Below are 14,266 nucleotides of genomic sequence, written 5' to 3' on the forward strand. Positions count from 1 at the left end.
AGCTGCTCCCCTCAGCAGTGTACTTCGGTCCTTCTGCCTGCTCTGCTCCCCGCTCTGGCTCTGGTGAATTCTCTCACCCTCCCATGCTTCTGACTGTGCCCAGTGCTTGTAAAAATAAATAAATAAATCTTTAAAAAAGAAAAAAAAAAATGGCACACTCCTCACTTGTACTTCCTTCTCTACCCCGGTCCCTTCTGCTTAGGTATTTCTTCTGATTGAGAATGCAGCTCTTGCCAAAGTTTTACTCTCAACAGATCAGAAAGTTGGATGGTAAGTGTGGGTCCAGGAGGCTCCCCAAACCTCTCCCAACTTCTATTTGTGGACTTGTTTGTGGACTGATTTGTAAGTTCTCACCAGAGTGAATGAGCAAGAAAGTGTAATGGTTTCTATCTCACCTAGGTTACATAAGAAAGAAAGAGAAAGAATAAGGTCATCAATATAGATTTTTCTCCCTGAAAATTAAGTTCCACTTTTGGTCTGGCCAACAGACAATACCCAATAGAAATATTTGTCTGGTGCCTTCCTCATTCTCCTGTTCAGCCTCTCCCTCTCCCTTCCTACAACCCTGCCCGGTTCCCCAGTGCTGCTCTCCAAAGGTAATTGCTGCTAGCAAAGATAGTCTCTATACACACATATTTGTGAGTATATAACACCCTTCTCTCTTTCTCAAACAACATTTACTACCACAACCAAGCACACGCACAGCAGTATAATTTTTGCATAGTTTTGTGTCTTGGTTTGTTGTGTTTGGTTGTTTTTGTTTTTTTAACAGATTATTTCGAGGAGATTACAGAAGGATTTTACTAAGATTAATCTTATTTAGCAAGTCTTGCATTTGTCTTAAAAAAGTAAATACAAAAAGCCTTTCCTTAACTATTTCTGCCATGAGTCTCTCCTGTTTTCTGACTTCCTTTGGAAATTGAGAATGCAACCTGATGACCTCTCATTTTGCTTTGGTCATTGCAAGCTTTAGAATTCATTTTATAAGAAGGGAACTTGAATAGCAATATGTTCATGGGTCTGCCTAAGGATCAAATTTAACTGTTTGCAGAGCAGGGATGAGAACCAAAGTTCTTGACTTCCAAACTCAGGCTCTTGACCAGACCACAGCACTGTTTGCTGTTTGCTGTTTCCTTTTCATCTCTCAAAGACCTGGGAAATCCCAGAGCAGAAGCAAGACAGCAGTTTACACTTATGTTAGTTTTAGCCTTGGGGTAACTCTCTCGCTAAAGAGGAACTATTGGGCTAGGCTAATCAAGTTTCCGTTCCACTGATACCAAAAGGCTGGATTTTGTCTCCTGTTGATCTCATGGGATGTGACCCATGTGGGTCAGAATAGGCTCTGGGGTAAAGATGGAGGAGAGAAGAGTTTCTATAAAGGGAGAAGAATTGATGGTGTTTGGTACAAACACCATGGGTTATTTATATATTTTATTATGTTATATATTATGTTATTATATATAACATCATGGGTTATTCATTAAAGTTGATAATGACCAGATAATGACCAAAGAATGCTGCTAAGTACCAGCTGCGTGCTCAAGAACTTTAGAATACAGTGTAGGTAGACACAGTCATACTCTATTGAGTTAACTCTATGAAGATCAAACTCCTTTTCATGTAAACTATTGCAGCTTTGGCATTATTATTTTTAATGAAGATGAATAAAATCACAGTAAATTATGAAGTCAGCAAAATGGTGCCAAATATTCTAAAAGCAAAGCTTTTCCAAAGTAGCCTTAACTTTGGAAGTTGGCAGGTGTGTTGGAGAATGCTAGTCTTTTTCATTTTTTGCTATGGTGAGTGAGGCTCAGAAAGTGGAAAATAAGACTTTAGAGATTGGGTAAGTAATGTGAGAACACACATGGCAAACTAAAGATTTGAACCCACGTCCATCTAACTCCAAAGTTCATGCCATTCCCACTAAACTCTACTGGTTCATCATTTCACTGGAAGAGGAGAAAAAAATTTCCTACCTAAGCTTGTTATTAAGAAAATCCAAATCTTATGGCACTGATATTATTCCTACTTCAGAAATGAGCTTACTTGAATTATAATGTTGTTTACTAAGACATAATCTTTTCTTCTATACAAACTATATAGAATGTACTCTTATCTCACAAAGCATTTACAATCTGGCTTACGATAGTTCAGTGTTTACAATAAGATCAAGACCATTAAATTAGCAATTAGGGTATTCAATGTAATTAAGGGCATAATTGTGTGGCATAGAGTACAGTGTGAGCACATAGGGAATGAAAAGTTTGACGGAATAGGAGTTGTAATAGGGCCTCCCTGGTGGCGCAAGGGGTTAAGAAGCAACCTATGAAACTATCCACAGGCACTGCAGCACAAGTTTGATCCCCAGCCAGGGAGCTGCCCACATGGCGCTGGAGACCTCTCCTGACTTGCCTGCTGCTCCCCTCAACAGTGTATTTCAGTCAGTCTGTCTGTTCTGTTCCCACTGTCTCTGGTGAATCCTCTTATCCCCCCACACCTCTGGCCTGTACCCCAGGTCTTGCACACATAAATAAATCGTTTTTTTAAAAAAGAGTTGTAATAATAGCTGGAAAAGATTTGCCCCAGGTAGGGTCTTCTTTAGATTGGACTTCCCAGAAAATGAGCATGAGGCAAAGCTTAAGTGCTTGTATTTTATGGAAAGTACAATTGCAGGGCAATGAGAAAGAGGGAAGAGGGAAGGGAAACAGGAAAGGATGAGGTGCAAATAAAAGCTAGTATATAACTGAACTGGCCACAGCTTAAGGAAAAGACACAACTGGCTGATTAGACTCATGGAATAGCTTCAGAGAGGCCATACAGAACAGAATGTCCCAGAGCAGGTCATGGAAGGGAGAAAGGGAGAGGGATTCATGATTCATTCTTGCTCCTCCCCTCGCTGCTCCCACCTGCCTTCTGTGTCACTGGCCAGAGTATTAGCGTCTCAGCTTCCCTGTATTTCTAGGTTGTATCTGTAGACACTTATGTGTGGACAGTTGCTAAGGAAGCCAGTTCCCATGTGCTGTAGCCTAACAAGAGAAGAGACCAGTGCCACCCAGGTGCCATCATCCTGGGCATTAAAGTTGCTGTGTCTCTCCACAGAAGTGGTCGCAATGGAAGCCATTTTGGAGCTTAACATTGCTCTTGGTGGATTCTTAGCGAAGGCCAGTGCCAAAAAGCATGGTGGGGACAACTATGGCAATGAATATTGTGTGTGTATGTGTATGCGTGTGTGTAGGAGGGGTTGGTCTCCATGAGTAAGCAACCAAGGATACAGGAGACAAGTGGGGACAAGTGAATCTGAGGAGGTATGTAAATTGTATCTGATAGAGTTGCAAGTGAAAAGAAATGGGGAATTTCAAGAGATAGGGTAGTCTAGAGTATCCTGGTCAAGAAACAGAGTCATCTGAGAACAATTTATTCATAATGGCACTCTTTCTAGAGATAGCAGTGTGGAGGCATCGCAAGGCATAATACTATAGTCGTGTTAGGCAATTACTGAACTCAGAACAGTCACATGGAATAGGTAACCTTGTTGGAAACAGCCCAAATGCCCAAAAATAGATGACTGGATCAAGAAGATGTGGTACATATATACCATAGAATATTATTCAGCATTCAAAAAAGATAAACACATGCAATTTGCAGCAACATGGATGGTGCTGGAAGGGATCATGCTCAGCGAAATAAGCCAAAAAGAAAAAGAAAAATACTGGATGGTCTCACTCATAGCAGGAATCTAGAAAACTTAAATAAGGGATCAGAAAAATGAATAACTATAAGAAAGTGAAAATCAAAATCAACAAAAAACTATGAACCAGAGACACTTTTTGGGGGGTGGGGGCAGGGAGGGGAGGGATTGGGGTCAGAATGGGGCATGTGCAGTTGTATGGGGGAATATAAAAATAAAATTTATTATTTAAAAAAAAAAAAGAATAGGTCACCTTGCAAGGAATATTGAATGAATGACCATTGGCCAAGGGACCAAGCAACCCCCAGGCAAACTCATTAAGGAATTTGAAGAACTCCAATAAGAAGCCAGACAGTAAGAGTCCATCTCCCAGAGATCAGCCTCTAGGGTCTAAGAGCTTGGTGCAGCGTGAGGCAAGTAGCTGCATCTGGATGATGCAGCTCAGACAGCAGTCTCAGAAAGCATCTAGTCAAGATCTTTCTCATTTTTTTTTTCAATTATGTGAGAGATAAGGTAGAATTGCTCAGAATTGCAGCACTAGGAAAGACTGCTAGATGAGAGGATGTAGCTAGGGGGAGGGAAAGTCACCTCAGGTAAGAAAAGCTGGGTAATCAAAAGCTCAGGAGCAGGAATGACCAAGGCATGTCTGTGGAACATTGAGGGATATCCTGACCCCACAGAAGTTCAAAGATTGTGATGATACTGGTAAATGCGTGGTGCATAATCTGAAGGACCTTGAAAGCAGGCAGGTCTGTTTCCCCTTGGTATAGAGGAGATTGTTAGCGAAGGTTTTTTGAAATGAAAGCAACATTGAGTAAGATCAGTCAAGGCAGAAAAATTAATTCCCTTTAGAAAAGAGGGAAAATGGATTCAGGAAATCTAGCTGGGAAAATGTTGAATGCACACAAAAAACAGTCATGCTAGCCTGGATTTGAGTGTAGTTGAAGAGGTGCTTCAGAGGGAAAATTGGCAGGAATTGCGTATTGCTGGATGTGGGGATAAATGAAATGAATGAGCAAAGAGTAAACATACATTTTTAAGTCTGAGTGACTGAAGAAATGGCGATATGGTCCACAGACAAAGGGATGTGAGATGGGGGTCAACTAGGCAGGCGTGGGAACTCGCCTGATGATGAGTTTTGGGTGAGACAAGTTGAGATTGGGAAAAACCCTCTAGTTAATCATATCTTCTAATCTTCCAAGGGTATAACAGGGTATTACCCTACTGAGGGTAGGATAGTGAGAGCTGTCTTCCAAATTGCAGGGGTTAAAGGGGTGCACAGTCTATAGAGAATACAAAACAATAATGAAATCAACTAAAAGTTGATACACTTTTTATTATGACTATGCCCCTATCAGTGACAAAATGCTCCTTCCTGAAAAAAATCTTTTATTCATCTAAGTTCGAAACAATTGTTGTAGTGACTATTCACTTTTAATAGTAAACATAAACTTAAAGTTAGCATATTTTAATTATTCATCCTTTTAATTTTTAAATATATTTAGAAAACTTACCATTTTTGCTATTTTAAGTGTATGGTTGATGGCATCAGTACACTCACACTGTTGCGCAACTGTCACCACCATCCATCCCCAGAACTCTTTTCATTTTGCAAAACTGAAACTGTACCCATTAAACATTAACTTCCTTTTCCTCCTCCCTAACCCCTGTGACCACCATTCTACTTTCTGTGTTAATGACTTTGAGTGCTCTTAAGTCTCAAAACAGTAGAATTATTACTTATCATTTCATAAGCATTGTCATAAGCTAATCTGCAGAATTAGCTAAAACATCATCTTCACAGAGAACTCAGCCCCGGGAGTGATTCTCACCACACATAATGGTTGAAGCTCCTGCAGGCCTGGTTGGCTCTGCAGCCCCTGTGGGGTTACACGCTCTGTTGTTAAAACCGGAGATTCAAAATGAACAGTGAATGACAGCTCAGTGGTTTTAGATGAGAAATAGAATTGGAGTTGTTTCAATTCTGCTATGCTAGGTGACCCCTCAGAGTTCTTATTTGTGTTTAAAATTTAAAATAGTAAGTGTTGGCGTGCAGACTGAGGGGCACCCCTGAACCCCCAAACCTGAAGCTCTAAATGGGTTCTGCCATCTGCCACTCAAAGACTAAACATGTTCTAAGTGTGAAAGAACTTTAATAGAATAGTGTGCATAGAGAGAAGAATGAATATAATTTCTCAATTAAACATTAGTGTTACCCATCCCCTCATGGGTAAATGCCCAACCAAACATGGCTGACCCAAATTGGGGCCACTTAGGCCCAAAAGTTCACCACAAGTCTAAGGTATATTCTGGCAGGGAACCATAGAAAGGGGGCATAAAGGGTCAGGCAAGTCTGGGATGAGGAGAAAAATCAAAATACAAATCAAAATAATGGCTGCCATTTTCAACCTTCCCACAGGTGTCTCACCCATATCTCTCCCAAGTGTCCTACATGTCTTCTTCCATGTCCCACAAGTCCCTAGTGCAAGTCCAAAGCCAAAAAGCAACCAGGCCCTTCTTCAAATGTCTCTCTGCTTTCTGTACTTCTCCAGCATCCCCTGGCTGCTCAGATCTACCCTTTATTAGGTGGGGCAGGGGACACGGAATCTTTCCCTTGATTACACTGTGACAAAAGCATGTGTAAATTGTGAGGTAAAATATTTTTGTCTAGTAAGGGCAAATTTTGATTTATGTGAAATATATTTGACTAATATCTTTAAAATTAATGTTTCTATTTTAATTACTGTTGGTTTTAAAACAAACAAAAAAATGGATTAAGATCACAGAACATTCTTTCTTGCAGGGAGAGAGTTGCAACACCAGTTGCACATGACTTGAAAAAGGTTAAAATGAGTCCCCGGCAATAAAGGTGGCCCCTCTCTACTATGCAACAGGAAGGAGAAAGAAATAGGCAGTTGACATGTGACAGATTCATGGTTTTGCAAATATTCGCCAAATAACAAAAGCACAGAGAATATAGGTGGTTTATTAACATTTTTAAAATTTGTATGTTTTGTTTTTGTTGGAGACTGTTTATAGATAAGTTTGAAAAATTGGAGCTTGTAGGCCTCCCCAATGGTGCAGTGGGTTGAGCGCAGCGCTGTGAAGCTGTCCACATACTCCACAGCGCCGGTTCAATTCCCGGCCAGCCAGGGAGATTCCCAAACGGCGCGCGGCAGACCTCTCCTGTCTTGCCCGCTGCTCCTCTCAGCAGTGTATTTCGGTGCTTCTGCCTGTTTTGCTCCCTGCTCTCTCTGGTGGATTCTCTCACCCTCCCACGCCTCTACCCTGTACACCAGTGCTTGTATAAATAAATAAAATCTTAAAAAATAAATAAATAAAAATAAATATTTTGAAAAAATTGGAGCTTGCAACTTTATAACTGGCTTTAAAACCTGGTATAAATTTAATCTTAAAGTACTTGAAAGTGGCAGAGCTGAATCATATCTCTGCCACTTTAAAAAAATGGAAAACCCTGGCAATGGAGCAAAATCTAAAAATGACAGATAAAACTCATCAAGTGAAAACAGATTAAGAAAAAAAGAATTGAGAAATTTTTATTTATTTTAAAGATTTATTTATGCATATAAGAAGTGGGGTCCAGGCCAGAGGTGCAGGGGGTGAGAGGATTCAACAGAGACAGAGTCAGGAACAGAACAGGCAGATCTACTGAAATACACTGCTGAGGGGAGAAGCAGGTGAAACAGGAGAGATCTGCTGCGCCATGTGGCTAATCTCCCTGGCTGAGGATCAAACTCATGCTGCAGTGGTTGGCCATACTTGACAGCACTGAGACCTTAACCCCTGTGGCACCAAGGAGGACCTTTACTTATTTTTTTTGTAATTATTTTTTTTAATTTCTTATATCATTCATTTTTGTACAATATATGATTTCTCCCCTCAGGTGTAGTCTCCATAAATCTCCCACCACCACATCACTCATGAACCATCACCATAGTCTCTTGTGCTCTTCTCTCCCCTATTTTGACACATCTCCCTCCCCCTCCCCTGCTGTATGCCTCAGATCTATAGTTTGCCTGCAAGTTTGTCTTTTTTTTTTTTTTGACCCTTTGCTAGACTTCTCTATATTCATCCTATAAGTGAAACCATCTGTTATTTTTCTTTTTCCTTCTGACTTATCTCAAGCTCCGTCCATGTTGCTGCAAATGGCATGAGTGTATCTTTTTTGGCTGCTGAGTAGTATTCCATTGGGTGTGTGGATGGATTGATAGATAGATAGATAAATAGATAGATAGATAGATATAGATATAGACCGCATCTTCTTGATTCATCTGTTTTGGGGCATTTAGGTTATTTCCGCATCTTAGTTATTGTAAACAGTGCAGGTTTCCTTTTGGATTAGTGTTTTTGTGTCCTTTGGGTAGATTCCTAGGAATTGCTAGGTCATAAGGTAGATACATTTTAGTAATTTGAGGATCCTCCACACAGCATTCCATAGTGGTTGGACCAGTTTGCATCCCTCATTTGTGAGAAATTTTATGTCATCATTTGGGCCTAAATATTTTTCAGCCAAACAAAACTTTTTTTGTGGTTAAAGAACAGCTATATTGTTATAGGACAGGGAGAGGGTCAGCCCAAACCCCGCAAACCTGCCTATTCTAAATGGGTTCTGCCATCCGCCGCATCAACAGAAAACATAGGAGACTTTAAGGGGAAGGAACTTTAATAAAACTAGGAAACAATACAGGTAAGGCAGAGTCCAGTTTCTAAATGAAGCACCCAAAGTTACCCGTCCCCTTGTGGGTAAAAGTCCATCCAAATGGGATTGGCCCAGAGCAAGGCCCCAAAGCCTGCTATAAGTCTAAGGCATCTTCCAGTGGGGACCCTTAGAAAAGGGTCAGAAACAACCAGACAAGCCCAGAAGGAAAAGAGCAAAATCAACATCAAGATAAAAGCTGCCATGGTCACCTCCCCATGGGTCTCACCCACATCTGTGTCACCCAGTACACGACCAAGACAAGCGCAGTTTCTTCACGTGTCTCTAGGCTCCATGCGCCTCCTCCAGGTCTCCTGGCTCCATCATGCTCCTTCCTTCTTCAGTCTCTTCTGCAGCTTCTCCTCTTCCTACTCAGCTCCACCCTCCCTTGGGTGGGGCAGGGAACCTCCCCCTTTCCTGGGGACCACCCTGTTACAATCCCCCCTTTTAGTTTTTATTCCACCATATCTATGGTGGCTCCATCCTGCTTCCTTCCTCAGTCTCTTCTGCAGCTTCTCTCCCTGCTCAGCTCCACCCTCCCTTGGGTGGGGCAGGGAACCTCCCCCTTTCCTGGGGACCACCCTGTTACAATATCATGAGCAATCAAGAGGAATTTTTTTTGCACAGATAGAAATAGTCTCAAATTCCAACCTAGTTTTGAAGGAACATTTTGTAAAAATGAAACACACACACTATTCTTTTAAAGAGAACCATATCTCATATGTATTTAAAAAAATAAAAATCAGTCACCTTCTGGAAAATTGCATCATATTGGAAATAGTAGTAGATGTTAAAAACGCAAAGTATATTGGCTTTTTTTGGGATTGGTCTCCTGAAGAGAGACCTATGTTTAGTCATAGCTACTAAACATTTGCAATGTTCTGATGTGACTATGCAGAAGATTGTCAAGTTAAAATAATTAGTTTGGGGCATCTTTTATTTTTGGGGGATGATTACCACTCAGTGTGCCAAAGAAATTTTGAAGCAACTGAATAAGGAGGGCCTGAACAGAAATATCTGCCTGCCGTGGTGAAGGAAATGATAACATCGCAGCTCTGACCAGTATTCATGATGGTGTCCAGCAAAGATCAAAGAATTTGATAAAAGTTCTTATTTATGGCCTCTGCAAATCATTCTCAGCTCTTTTGCACAGCTTACTTTTTGGTATGTGTTTCTTCATATGTGATATTTTTGGAATTACGGTAAAGTTCTATTCCTTCTTAATAGTCTCACCTCATGTATGAAAAATGCCTCAGAGTGTAGATGGCATATGAAAAAACTAAAGCCTTCCCCAGAGAAGATAGAGTACACAACATAAAGCTGTACATCCCACAAAGACTAATTTTAAAACATTAATCCCAGCTTTGAAGTTGGGAGGATCAGCTCAGATTTTTTATGAAGAAAACCCTTAACTCTGCAACCACGAAATGTAAACAAGTGACATTTACATCAAAAATAGAAGTACATTTTGAGGAATGCAGACAAATGAAAGATTCTGGCTTTCTATTGCTACACGAAACCTAAGAACAAGCCTCAATCATTTCCCTAGGAATTGTGTAACCAGGGGCTGAAGCCAAAGACTCTTACAGGTGGTGGCCCCTGAAGGGGGGGAGGGGGGTACTGGTGAGTAGCCCCAGGCCAAATACCACCAAAGTATTGATGTGGGTGGAGACTCTGATAAGAAATGTAAGGGACTGCTGAAGCAGCCCCTGCGGATTCATTCAGTGTTTGGGATTCAGTATTTTTGGGATCTTTCACAATTCCAGGGTAAACCATTTATGCCCCCAACATGCTGATCTTCAGAAGGCTCTTGATGGCCTCTGAAGGACGTAGAGAGGCTTCCAGCAGCCAACCTGAGAGAAGAAAAGTTCAGAGATTTTGCAGGTAGCCGAGCTACTGAAACTGTTCCCAGCTTTGAGGCTGTTGTAGTCTGGAAGAGCAGGCAAAGACCCAGAGCTTGGCCCCTTGCTAAGCTGTGAGTGCGGGCTGTCTTTTGGGTCATGCTGTTGCTGCAGTTGCTGTTTTCAGTGTCGATTGTCTGGTACTGTGCTGGCACATCTCTGGTGAGCATATCCTGTTGTGTCTTCTGCTATCTTCAAGAGTTGGATCCCATCCTATTATCTGGCTTCCACGTGCTCTAGGCCCTGAGTGGTGGGAAGACACCATCCTGGGATCCTTTGTGTTTAGGATTATAAAACACCGGACACTGCTTCCGATGAGGTAAACAGCCATTTGTGGCCTCTTTGTTTTTCCTTGTTTGTCAAATAAATCCCATTATTGTTGTTCTCTAAACCTGAGTAGTCTAGCAATTGCTCAGGTGAAGAACTCAGACAGTGACTGACAAACTATTTGAGCACTGTCCTTGGTCAGTTTTAGTGCCCCTTGCTGCCCTGTATCAACTGGACATTCAATTTAAATGACTAGATCAAATAATGTCAATGTCTACTTCCTGATTTTTGTTTAAGGAAGCAATTTGGAACTTTTTAGCAAGTATAGAAAAAATTCTACAGTGAATTTTCTGAAGCTATTTTGAATGGAAATTTATTGGTTATGAAGACTTTGAAAGCCACTGGACTAAATCCCTAAGAAACAAAAATATTGGCAGTATTGATATTTCAAGAATTTATTGTAAAAAGGGATTTATGTGAATCTGTTTGTATATCTGTTGTCTTATGTTAAATAAACTCTTTGAAATTAAAATTAGCAGACATTGTTGTTCAGTGACAGATAAACAAATCTGATCACAGATAGAATGTGTTGTCCATGAGTACAGAAATTTGGGTCAAAGGTCAGTTTGTCATTGACAGACTTGCAGTTGTGGCTATAGACATATACTGTATTTTTTTTACTATAAACAAAAAATGTTGGGATAATTTTTCTCTTTCAAAAGTACATTAATACATTTAAAAATATTAATCCTTTACACTTTTCTTTTTTGAACTGTAATATTTTAATTTTAATTTTTTTACTGGCAAGGTTATACAGTGGAAGCATGAAATTTTCTTTTTTATGCATTTCTTTTCTGGTCGTCGTTATTTCACTTCATGATTATGCTGAAAATCCTTGTGTCATATGTAGAAAGAGGGTGTTAAAAATTGACCTGCTCTAGGGATTATGTTGATTGTGTCATCTTTGGAAGTTGTTCAAATAGGGTATTCAGAACAAGTTCTTATTTCATCACAATTTGACACTAAGGTGAGGACTTGGGTCCTACTTCACTTTCGTTGGATCATGGTAGATTAGGATGTATGATCACAAAGCTCAGGCAGAGGAGGTACTTGGATAAACAATTTTTGAACAAATGAGTGAATGAATAAGTAAAGGAAGGACTCATCTGACAATCTACTTTTTGTATAAAGGAGCATATTGAACCTTAACATAACTTAGCAGGAATTTTAAAATATACTGAAAAGATACCAATGATGAAATGGTTTGTGAGTTTAGGGCTTCTAGAAGATTTATAAACTTTGGCGTGGCTCTTGATATCTTGGTTGCACACAGTCTAGTTAGCAAGAAATTATGAACCATGAAAACAGGATGTTTCCTGAATGAACTAAATTTAATTTAAGAGAAAACTGAGTGGTCAAGAAAACGAACAAAATAATAACAGAAATTGCAATGAGTCGAATCATGTGGAAAGGAATGATACCACCTTATCTAAAAAGAAGATCCAACACATGTTTTTGACTTTTTAATGGCCAAATCAGGGAAGTGAGATTTAGTAAGCTATGATATTGGTGTGAAGTTTATCAGAACTCTTAATACAAAGCTTCAATTGTGGATATACACTTCTCTCCTAAAATAGGTCAACGACTCAAGAAAGGTCGTATTTGCTTCCTTCCTCTTCTATACTCACTGATGGTAATTCAGAACTAAGCTGGGATAACTAAAAAAAGATCTGAAAAAAAGAGGAAGTGTGTGAATATGATTAATGTGAGTTCAGTACATTTTCAGTCAGTTTGTAAATGGTCAATTTCTCTCCATTTCCTTCCCACTCAGATTCCCAGTCCTTTCAGAAAATATCCAAGTCTGTCCAGGGAAGTCTGTTTAATGTGAAATGTGCTGAGCATCTCTGCCTGTAACACCATGTGCTCCAGTGCAAGTAGATCGTAGATGTGGGTAGGTAAACTTGTGGACATGCCCACAGGAGACCCCAGGTTTAGCTGCTATTCCTAACAGTCCCTGTTAAATTTGTAGACAAGTTTGGGACTTCAACTGGAAGCATGATATATGAACTAGAATGGAAACAAAGAAAAGATAAAGGTAGTCATATAAAAGAGCCTACTTAGGGTTTTAGTTTGTATAGAGGACAGCCAAATAGAAATGCTTACTGCACCATCATTGGTAACTGCAATGTCAGCAACATCAGGGAAATGAGTAAGTAAATGATGGTACATTTACTTATGGGTCTCATGTTATCAATAAAAAATCATGCAATCAGAAATAGTGCTTCCAATCTGCAGGATTAGGATATAAATGCATCTCATAAAATAAAATTATATGGAATTTCAGTGGTGTAGTAGTATGTAGAGTAGAAGAGTTAATAATTATACAAAGGAAGTGTCTATGGAGTTCCAGACACTTGTAAAAAAAAAAAAATTATACAAAGGAGCTCATCTGTTCGATTGCTTCAGGGAGAGATGTCTATCAGTAAATCTGATTATATTGCATAGGAAGTCTCCATTGCTCTTAGGAAAAACCAGAAACCCAAAACCCTGGCAAACATGGGCTGTTATCTCAGGAATCAATTCTCAAAGCTTCTCTTGCTGCCTTCACCACCATGATGCACACATATTGTTACTTTTCCTAGAACAGCCTTTCCTTATTCCCCTACTGCTAATTCTTCATATCTTGACTTTGTTGGAGGCCTAGTGCAAAGGAAGGGCCGAACTCCAGCACTTGACTTCAGGCACCACCCTAGCCGGGGTGGATTCTTGAAGCAGTGGCCTGAACTCTCTGCTCCGGAGTGAGGGGCCTGCTGGGAAGGGGTGGAGCTGAGAGGCCATGTGGCAGCAGGTGTCTGGACCTAGAAGTGGTGAGAGAGGTTATGACTGGGTGTCAGTTTTTAGATTCCTTTGTCCTGAAACAGCTTGACCTCACTTTACTAATGGAAGCCTTCCCTGACTAGATTGGAGGTCAAGAAAACTGGTATCTTCCCCACAGTGCTTAACTGCCCCATCACCTATGACTCTACATAAACTCAATGGGGGTGGGTGGGGTGGTGGGAGCATTATTTCCCCAGGGCCTGATACAATCCTTCAGATACAAAAACGTTCAGTGAGTATTGGATGAATGAATTTTAACATTGAGTGAAAATGGAGGGATTGACAACTTTACATGTAATTTAATTACAAATATTTCTTTTGGCCTCCCCTGGTGGTGCAGGCGGTTGAGCACCTCGCTGTGAAGCTGTCCGCAGCCTCTGCAGCGTGGATTCGATCCCAGCCGGCCATGGAGAATCCCACATGGTGCAGCAGACCTCTCCTGTCTCGCCCACTGCTCCGCTCAGCAGTGTATTTCAGTCCGTCCGCCTGTTCTACTCCTTTCTCTCTCACTGGTGAATCCTCTCACCCTCCCACGCATCTGGCCTGTACCCCAGTTCTTGTATGCATGAATAAATAAATCTTTAAGAAAAAAAGGTATTACAAATATTTCTTTTAAAACCATATTTTAAATGACAGAAAGGAAATACTGTACAACAAAATAATGATGTTTTAATTGCAAAATGCTATTGCAAACACGTATTGTGAATCTAAATTGTTATAAACACACTTCATTGTTTTTAAAATGCAACACAAAAAGGAAACTATCAGAATTTAAGTGTACAGTGGAAACTAGTGTTTCCAATCTGATGCCTAGAA

General features: G+C 40.3%; 1 long non-coding RNA gene across 1 annotated transcript; it reads left to right on the forward strand.

Moving 5' to 3' along the window:
• Nucleotides 1–223: 223 nt before the first annotated feature.
• LOC129145830 (uncharacterized) lies at nt 224–14,005 on the forward strand. The gene is made up of 3 exons (XR_008551923.1): nt 224–270; nt 12,405–12,524; nt 13,791–14,005. It is a non-coding gene; the product is annotated as an uncharacterized LOC129145830 (long non-coding RNA).
• The last annotated feature ends 261 nt before the right edge of the window (nt 14,006–14,266 follow it).

This window comes from Talpa occidentalis, unplaced genomic scaffold (assembly GCF_014898055.3).
Source record: "Talpa occidentalis isolate TD23 unplaced genomic scaffold, MPIMG_talOcc4v2.1 talOcc4.14, whole genome shotgun sequence".
Lineage (NCBI taxonomy): Eukaryota > Metazoa > Chordata > Mammalia > Eulipotyphla > Talpidae > Talpa > Talpa occidentalis.